Here is an 8688-nt window from a genome sequence, read left to right as displayed (position 1 = left end):
CTCCAGTACTTTGCCCAGCACATACAACTCCCTCCACTGGACAATCTTTCTGGACTCGTGGGTGAATTGAAGCAGAATATGCCCCCCATAATCTGGCTTATCAATTATGTTGCTTATTTGATTATTTTGGGCTGATTATTTTTGAGAGGCTTCAGACACAAGAGAATCTCTGAAAACAGAAGTTGTTCTATTGTATTTATTATTTTTTAAAGATTTTATTTATTTACTTATTAGAGCATGGGGAAGGGAGGGAGAAAGAGAGGGCGAGAAACATCAATGTGCGAGAGATACATTGGTTGGTCGCCTCTCTCACACGCTGCCTACTGGGGACCTGGCCTGTAACCCAGACATGTGCCCTGACTGGGAATCGAACCAGTGACCTTTCAGTTTGCAGGCTAGCGCTCAACACACTGAGCAACACCGGCCAGAGCATAAGACACATGTGCACTTAAACGGGAAATCTTTTGTAGGGGCATCTCCCTCTCTGCACTTGGGAGAGGTCAATGACTCAAAATCTAGAAACTGCCATAACAATCTTACCCTTACTTACTGTATGTTGCCTGAAAAACTTCCATAAATGCCTCCCACCGCATCCCTTTCTCGTTTGCAGCTGGGAATGGTATTTAAGGTGGTGACATGGGCCATTTTGGCATGTTACTCAGTTTTCCTGAGTCTCTCCCATGTGTACATGAGGTATATATGTTATTAAACTTCTGTTTGCTTTTCTCTTGTTAATCTGTCTTTTATTACTGGGGGTTTCAATCAAGAACCTAAGAGTAGAGAGAAAATGATCTTGTCCCCTACATAGACAATGATATGCATTGGTCCAGTTTGCCTGACCTTGTGGACACTTAGAAACAAACCCCTCACAGCCTTTATACACGTGACTATAATTCTTTCCTCCAAATGGATCCTCCGGCAAAAGTCATAACTTAACACAATTCTGGGAAGTATCGTTCACATATAAGATCCACGGGGTGCCACTCAACTAGAGTTGTGTGATGTCTAGGCTCTGTCTCATACTCCAGTTCTATTTCTTTTTTTTAAGATTTTATTTATTCATTTTCAGAGAGAGAAGGGAGAAAAAGAGGGAGAGAAAAATTGATGTTTGAGAGAAAATGGATTGGTTGCCTCTTGTGTGCCCCCCAACTGGGGATCTGGCCTGCAACCCCGGCATGTACCTTGACAGGGAATCGAACTGGTGACCTTTCAAGTCGCAGGCTGGTGCTCAATCCATTGAGCCACACCAGCCAGGGCTGAGAAGTAAGAAAGTATTTTGAACTTCATGGAAATGAAATACAACGTTATAACTTGTGGAATGCACCTAAGACCATGCTTAGAGGAAAAGTTATAGCACTACACACCTATTTTCCAAAATAAGAAAGGCCTGAAATCAATGACCTCAGCTTCCATGATTAGCTAGGAAGTTAAATGACTTGTACAAGCCATGTAAAGAGATTCCCTATGCATGAATTCTCTTCCTTTGGATTCTCTTTTTTGAGATTCTTTCTTTTGACCTCTTTTGGTCATGACTGGTCATGACAAATAGGCCACATTCCTTCTTTCGCTCACTCACCCCTCAGCCAGGAAGAAGCTCCCTACCTCCAGTTGCATTCTCTTGGAAGCTTGAGCAGAAACCAGTTTCAGACTTAGAAGAAAGAACACGTGGGAAAGGCCATTTAGGCCAGTTTCCAGTCTGCGCAAACACAGTGCTCACTCCTCACTAGTGATCCAGTCTGCGTCACCTGATCTGAAATGTCCACATAGAGTTTTGGGGTCCAAAGCATTCCGGAGGGTATATTGGTCTGCTTGGGCTGCTAAAACAAAACACCACTGACTAAGTGCTTTACACAGCAAAAATTTATTTGCTCATAGTTCTGAACGATGGGAAGTCGTTCAGACTTCAAAATCAAGGTGCTGGGCAATTCAGCTCCTAGTGAGGACTCTCTTCTTTGATTGCAGATAGACAGCTTCTCACTATCCCCTCATAATTGCCTCTCTTCAGTGCATGTGAGTGGGCAGACAGAGGGAGAGAGAGAGAGAGAGAGAGAGAGAGAAATCTCCCTATTCCTATAAAGCCACTAATCCCATCCTGAAGTCCCCACCTTCACGGCCTCTTCTAACCCTTATCACTCATCTCCAAATACCACCACAATGGGGGTTATGCCTTCAACACATGAATTAGAGGTGGGGGACACAACTCCCTTGGCCCAAAATAGAGTCTTCATAATAAATAGCTCCCCCAGAAATCTTTAACATGGCAGGTTGCGCCCTGGCTGGTGTGGCACAGTGGACTGAGCACCAGCCTGCGAATCAGAGGGTTGCCAGTTTGATTCCTGCTTGGGGCACATGCCTCGGTTGTGAGCCAGGTCCCCAGTAGGGGGGCACATGAGAGGCAACCACACATTGATGTTTCTCTTCCTCTCTTTCTCCCTCCCTTCCCCTCTCTAAGAAATAAATTAAAACAAATAAAATAAATCTTCTTTTAAAAATATAATATGGCAGGTTGCTTGTGGAGAATTCGGGGACTTTCATTCCAGTCATCATTATTTCCTTCTTGAAGACCCGGCAAATGTGATGCATCAGTTTGAACAATGGGGGAAAAAAGGAGTTCTTTATTAAGTCAGGACGCATAATGACATTGCAACGTTAGTACTATATACTTAACCAGAAAAGATCCAAACCTCTTGCAACTAGAGGTGCTGCAGAAGTGGGGTGAAGGGCAGAGATATGCTGCAGAAGTGGGGTGAAGGGCAGAGAAAGAACCCCAGAGTAGCTGAATGCCAACGGGACAAAAACATGACTTCTTATCCAATGAGGTCTTAACTGTCAAAGACCTTCAGGTCTTGGCTATCAATCATCAGCTATGGGACTTGGGCAAATTGCTCACCTCTCCGAAGCTCAATTTCCACATTTATAAAATGAGAGTAGTAATATAACATATTTCTCAAATTTGTTATGAGACCATGAGACTATGTGAAGAGCAATTGAAAATGCTGATTTCAATATTAATGTTGCTCATCGTGTGGATCAGGGTGTTCTCACTAAGACACATATCGGAGACACTGTGTCACAGAACTGTGTTCCCACGGTGTGTGCCCCTCCTCCTGTCTCCTGGGATGAATATTTGAAGATGTAAAACAAGGTTAAATGTCTTTTCACCCAGTCTGCATTGCCTTCACAAATTTTAATAGTCTAAATTATATAATCCCACCAAGCCTTCTCCTTATTAGAATCAAAGAGATCCAAACCTCTTGCAACTACTTTGATTAAATATTTTCCAATGGATTTTAGGGTTATTTAAAAGAAAAAATCCATTAATATATTGTTGGGGTCTGCCCTGCCTGGTCTCGGGAAGCTGTAACTGCCCGTAGCTAAGGCTGGGTAAGAGGCCTCCGAACCAGGAGACACTAAGGAGACAAAACTTATTTCCCTGGCATGAACACTGCCTGCTCTGTGCCAGCCCTCAATGCCTGATCAGTTAACCAATGGCAGGTAAGATTTCCCAAGGGAGGAATCGCCTAAGACAGGCATGATCACGTGGAGGCCTCAGGGAAGGATTTGGAGGGCTGAGGAAAGGAAGAGGTGATCGACATCGACCCCTGCCCCCTCGGCTTTGTCAAAGCCTGAGTCCTTGAGAAATCCAAGTCTCTGGCTGCCTTTGTCTCCTCTGCCTGACTCAGGCCTGCGGAAATAACAGGGGCGGTGCAGTCCAGACTAGAGTCGGCGGACCCCCGGGGTACTCAGGCCTGGGACATAGAATATGAAAGATCCTGTAAGGTCTACTTGCTGGAGGATGCTTTTTAATTAGAATATGAAGGCATGGGCAGGGAACGAAACTAAGTTTTTAAATCCTATAGTCTTTTTAAATGATAAAACCCCCAAATCTCAGCCCAGAATCTCAGTGGGAGATCTGCCAGCCCCTTTCAAAGCTAACTATTTGTTTTATCTTCCCTGTCAGATTTTAATTCACAAACTGTATCTGTATTCTTAATAAAAGCCTGCTCGGGCAGGAAAACAAGGCGCTCTCCACTAGAGAGAGTGGCCGTTTCATACCTACTTCTCCACAGGACTCGGTTGTCCGTGTGTATGTTTTTCTCGTGTTTTGACAAGCATCTGCAGTGATGGATACTGCTGGCTGGTATCCGTCACAATATATTACCCCAATAAATATTTGAGTGTCCACTAAGTAGTGTTCTAGGTACCAGGTATACATCAGCGAACAAAATAGACTAAAGTCCCTTATGATTCATACCAGTATAAATAACTACAATGTATAAACTTCTCAAAGTCTGCTGCCTTTGTTCCAGAACCCCTATTAAAATGGTTACTGTCTCCATTCTCAAATAAAGTCGGTATTTAATTCGTACTTTGACAGTGCAAACTAATGAAGGAATCTTTAGTGCTAGAGATGAAGTAATGTGGAGTTTATCAGATGAAATGAAGATCAAGAAAATAACACATAGTTTAAAAAATGAGCATGGTAAGAAGAGAAAGAAAAATCTCTTTGTGACCGTCATTAATTTTTCATTCTCTTTAAAGGTTTATTTTACAATGTAAAAAAGGGAGGAAACATTTTGTGGTATTTATAATATATAACAAGCCCCAAATCCACAATAAATATATCTAAAGCTAAATAAAAGAATTTTAGGAGTAACTTCAGCAATCTATCATATTGAAAAATTATAACCATGCATGGGTTCTCTCATCCTTACAGTTTTAAAAGTCACTGTGTAGTTAGTTGTTTTACTATAGTTTCAAAATCAAGTTTTTTGACAGGGCCCAGAAAGTCAGCTTCATTGCTAGTTACGAGATAATCTTTGAACATTTATACCAATCATATCAAAACTAGCAAAAGTTTAGCTGCAATTGTTGGGGGAGGGGTGGCCTGTCTGGGTTTCCTTTTTCAAAGTGAGTCCTTTGATACTAATCTGAGGGCACCAGTTTTCTATTGCGCTGGCCCCATGCCTCCTACAAGTTGCTGATTCACTTTATGGAGTGGAATTAAGATCCTGTCTGAATCAATAGGCATTTGTAGTACAGAGTGCTAATTCTCCCCCAACATCCATTCTCTGTTTCTTCTAAGGAAATGGAAATTGTAGCTAGGCACAGCATTCATAAAGGTAGGTGAGATCTTGGAAAGCAGCTCGTGGGCATTGAAAGCAATAGCATTGGGGTGAATAACACAGATTTATAACATTGAGCAGTGTCCGCTGGCTCCTGCTACTTTTAGCAGCGTCCTACGGAGGGATGGACCCCAGTCAGAACGATCTAGACAGAAACCAAAAATGGAAGAGAACATAGCTCTATCAAGAGTCATTTTTATCCGTGGCCTGAGATTTCAGAGCCCTACACAAATGCAAAAGCCAACTGCTTTCTGCAACTCCGCAGTGAAGCAGTTTAAAGAGGCTCCAAAAAAGAAAAACTTGGTAAGAGATAACATTGGGCTCTGCAAGCACCTTCCTTCTTGACCAGTAAATGAGAGCCAGAGTAGAGGTAAAGAGCATATTAAGAATGTCAACCTCCCACCCAAACCTATTAAGCAGAGCTTCAGGAAGCAACTAGCAAGTTGAATGATAGGAAGATGAGTCAGCACAGAGCACAGTGGAAAAAGCAAGAGACTACGCCTGGAAGAGATTGTGGGCTACAGTTACTTCTTCTTCCTTTTTTCAAAATAGAGCTTTTGTCATCTTTTTACATTAAAAAAGAATATCTTATTGTTGGATCATCCTTCTTCCTCTGGAGCTGTGTTTGGGGCCACTCTGACACTCCGTCTCTTCGTTACCAGTCAAGGAGGGGTCTCTGCAGGACCTCCTTGAAGCCCTTGGGAAGCAGGAAGCTATCAGCATTCCCTGCAGTCAGGATCAACCCATTGGCAGAGTGCAACGGGCATCAGGGGCCTGTTGATGAGCATGGCTACTTCACAATTGGGCCGCATGTCAGTGATGACACCAGGGCTCCCAGGCAGTCCTGGGGCCAGATGGATGTGTATTCTTCCCCAGCAGGACAAGCCCTTGAGCAAGATGGATGGTCAGTGCTGCCAGAATATGCCCTGGATGAATATCACAGACGGTGCCTGTGGGGTTTCCAGGGGTATCAGCTCTAACTCAGTTACCTGCAAGTGTTACCAGCTGGAGGGTTCTTGTTCCTCCCAGGATAGGAATAAAGGAAGGAGCCGAAATCAACAGAGAAGGTGAAGAGCATTTGGAAGGAAAGGAGTTTATTTAAGATGTGTGGGACAGCTCAGTACACTGAGGCATGCACACTGGACAGAGAATATCGCACCCGGATTTACAGCTGGGGTCTGCCTTATATGGTCACACACTTCCTCCTCCCGCTTTGGTGGGTTGGCACTTGACTCACGTGGGCACAGGGCAGATCCCTTTGTTCTTTGGGTTTCCCTCACCAGCAGGCTGGCACTGGCTTGCGCAGGCGCAGAATGGATTTCTTTGTTCCTCAGGTCCTTCTTTTGGTGAGCTGGCTGTGATTCGCACAGGTGCAGAAGCGCTACATGCTCTAACCTGCAACCTTCATTAACATCTTAGGTCTCCACCCAAGGGTGTGTCTTTTCCCTGGATTTGACTCCTAAAGTGGCCTCCTACACAGGGAGTGACTTTGATTGGCCTGGGTGAGAGGGCCAGAGCTGGGGTTGCCCGCAGCAGGGCAAACTGCTGCTTGTCATTGTTGTCTACCATGCACAGCACATCTTCAACTGAGAATTTTCAGAACTAGGGCAGCTGGAGGAGGGCAGCTAGGGACACAAAGCTATTGGCCCCCATGGGAAGCCCCAGCTTCAGGGGCTATGGTATAGAGCTTGGTCCGGTTCCTAGGTTCTATGAGCCCTTCTACACCCCTGGGCCCTGCTGTTTTCTGCTTCCTTCCTCCAGAGGAGTGCATGGCCTAGACAGACTCCCACTGCCTGGCCACTGACCCTGCACGATGGTTACTTCTTTTTTTATTTTTTTAAAGATTTTTACTTACTTATTTTTTTTAGAGGGGAGAAGGGAGAGAGAAAAAGAGGCAGAGAAACATCAATGTGTGGTTGCCTCTCACATGCCCCCAGTGGGGGACCTAGCCTGCAACCCAGGTATGCACTCTGACTGGGAATCAAACCAGCAACCCTTTGGTTCGCAGGCCGGTACTCGACTGAGCCACACCAGCCAGGGCAAGGTTACTTCTACATGTAACTGAAATGCAGCAAATAGACCAGAAGCCTATTAAATGTTAGAGGAAATATGAAAGCCTAAGAAACCCAAAACTTGCGTGCAAATACCTATGATGATTACAGCCTCTGTAAGGAAGAAAAAATAATTCCCCCTCTACATTTCTAGGTTCTTACCTGAGACCCCCACCTCACTCCGTAATACAAGACAAACTAATAGGAGAAAAACAAACAGGAGTTTATTAACATGTATAATTCCTATATACAAGGGAGAGACCCAGGAAAACTAAGCAACTCCCTGAATTGTCCAAGCCACCACCTCAAATACCACTTCCAGCTAAAGACAACGAAGAATTGAGGGTGGGGAGTCAGTAATGGAGGGCTATCAGCCAAAGTGCAGCAAATTAAGGTACAGTTGTTGTGTAGACTGAAGTCATTGTTTTCTCCATTGACAAGAGTTTCTAGACATTTAGAATCATTCTTCGCTTTCTGCTATACAGAGGGAGACAGCCTCACAAGGGGAGATTTCCTTTATAAGTGTCAATATCTCTTAGAAAAGGATAACTTCTACTTGGTTTTCAGAGCTTCTCCAGTATCTGCTGTTTCTTTAAAATAATTAGCTCGACATAACCTTTTTTTCATGGAGGCATACGTCGGGGTGGCAAATTCTGCTCCCCTTCACCACCAAGCGCTGTTAAGGCACCGAAAATGCTCAACAGGAAACCAGCTGTGAAAGCCCAGCAATCCCCAAGAAAGGCCCACTGCTGATACCTGGCCATAATCATCTATGGAAATGAACCTGCCAGAGGGCAGAGACTAGGGCCATAGAGGACAATGGACAAGGGGTACCTTTAAGAGAGCAGAGCTCAGGGCTGTCCGAGGAGCTAAGTGAGGAATTTAATCCAATTCTAGCACAAGCAGCTTTTGCATTTCCAAGCCAATAGGACTCAATCATTGCCACCAACTGAGGACTGCTGAATAGTTCCAATTTTCTCTTTTCAGTATCAACATTTCTTTTCACCTCTATCTTACTACACCATTATGTTGTGGACGAGGCACCTGGCTTGTCTTATTTTTTATAGACTGCAGGAAAACAAGGAGACATATCTAAACCTGACATAGGGGATCACACACCATTCAGAGATTCTGGACTTTGACGTGTATGTATGTAGTATAGGAGAGGAAAAATAATTTTCCCTCTGCCTTTTTAGGTTCTTGACTGAGACCTTCCCGCCACCCATAATAAAAGACAGATTAACAAGAAAAAAACAAAAGTGTAATTATGTGTATATATCCTGTACACATGGGAGATACCCAGAAAACTCCCCCAAATGGTCCCAGCCACCAAATTTAATTACATTCAGCTAAAGACAAAAGAAGATGTTGGGGGTGGGAGGTGGCCAGTTATGCAGGTTATCAGGAAAGCACAGTCAACAAGGGTAAGGTTGTTATGCAGATTTAAACCCTTGCCTTCTCTCTTAATAGGAGTTTCTAGAAATGTATCCATCCTCCTCTTCCTAGTAAAA

The 8688-nt window shown here is 44.0% G+C and overlaps 1 pseudogene; it reads right to left on the bottom strand.

The window, feature by feature from the left end:
• Positions 1 to 5714: 5714 nt before the first annotated feature.
• LOC114505623 lies at positions 5715 to 6779 on the bottom strand (annotated as a pseudogene).
• Between the last annotated feature and the right edge of the window lie 1909 nt (positions 6780 to 8688).

The sequence above is a fragment of the Phyllostomus discolor genome, chromosome X (genome assembly GCF_004126475.2).
Source record: "Phyllostomus discolor isolate MPI-MPIP mPhyDis1 chromosome X, mPhyDis1.pri.v3, whole genome shotgun sequence".
Classification (NCBI taxonomy): Eukaryota; Metazoa; Chordata; class Mammalia; order Chiroptera; family Phyllostomidae; genus Phyllostomus; species Phyllostomus discolor.
This window is presented reverse-complemented; position numbering and strand designations above follow the sequence as displayed.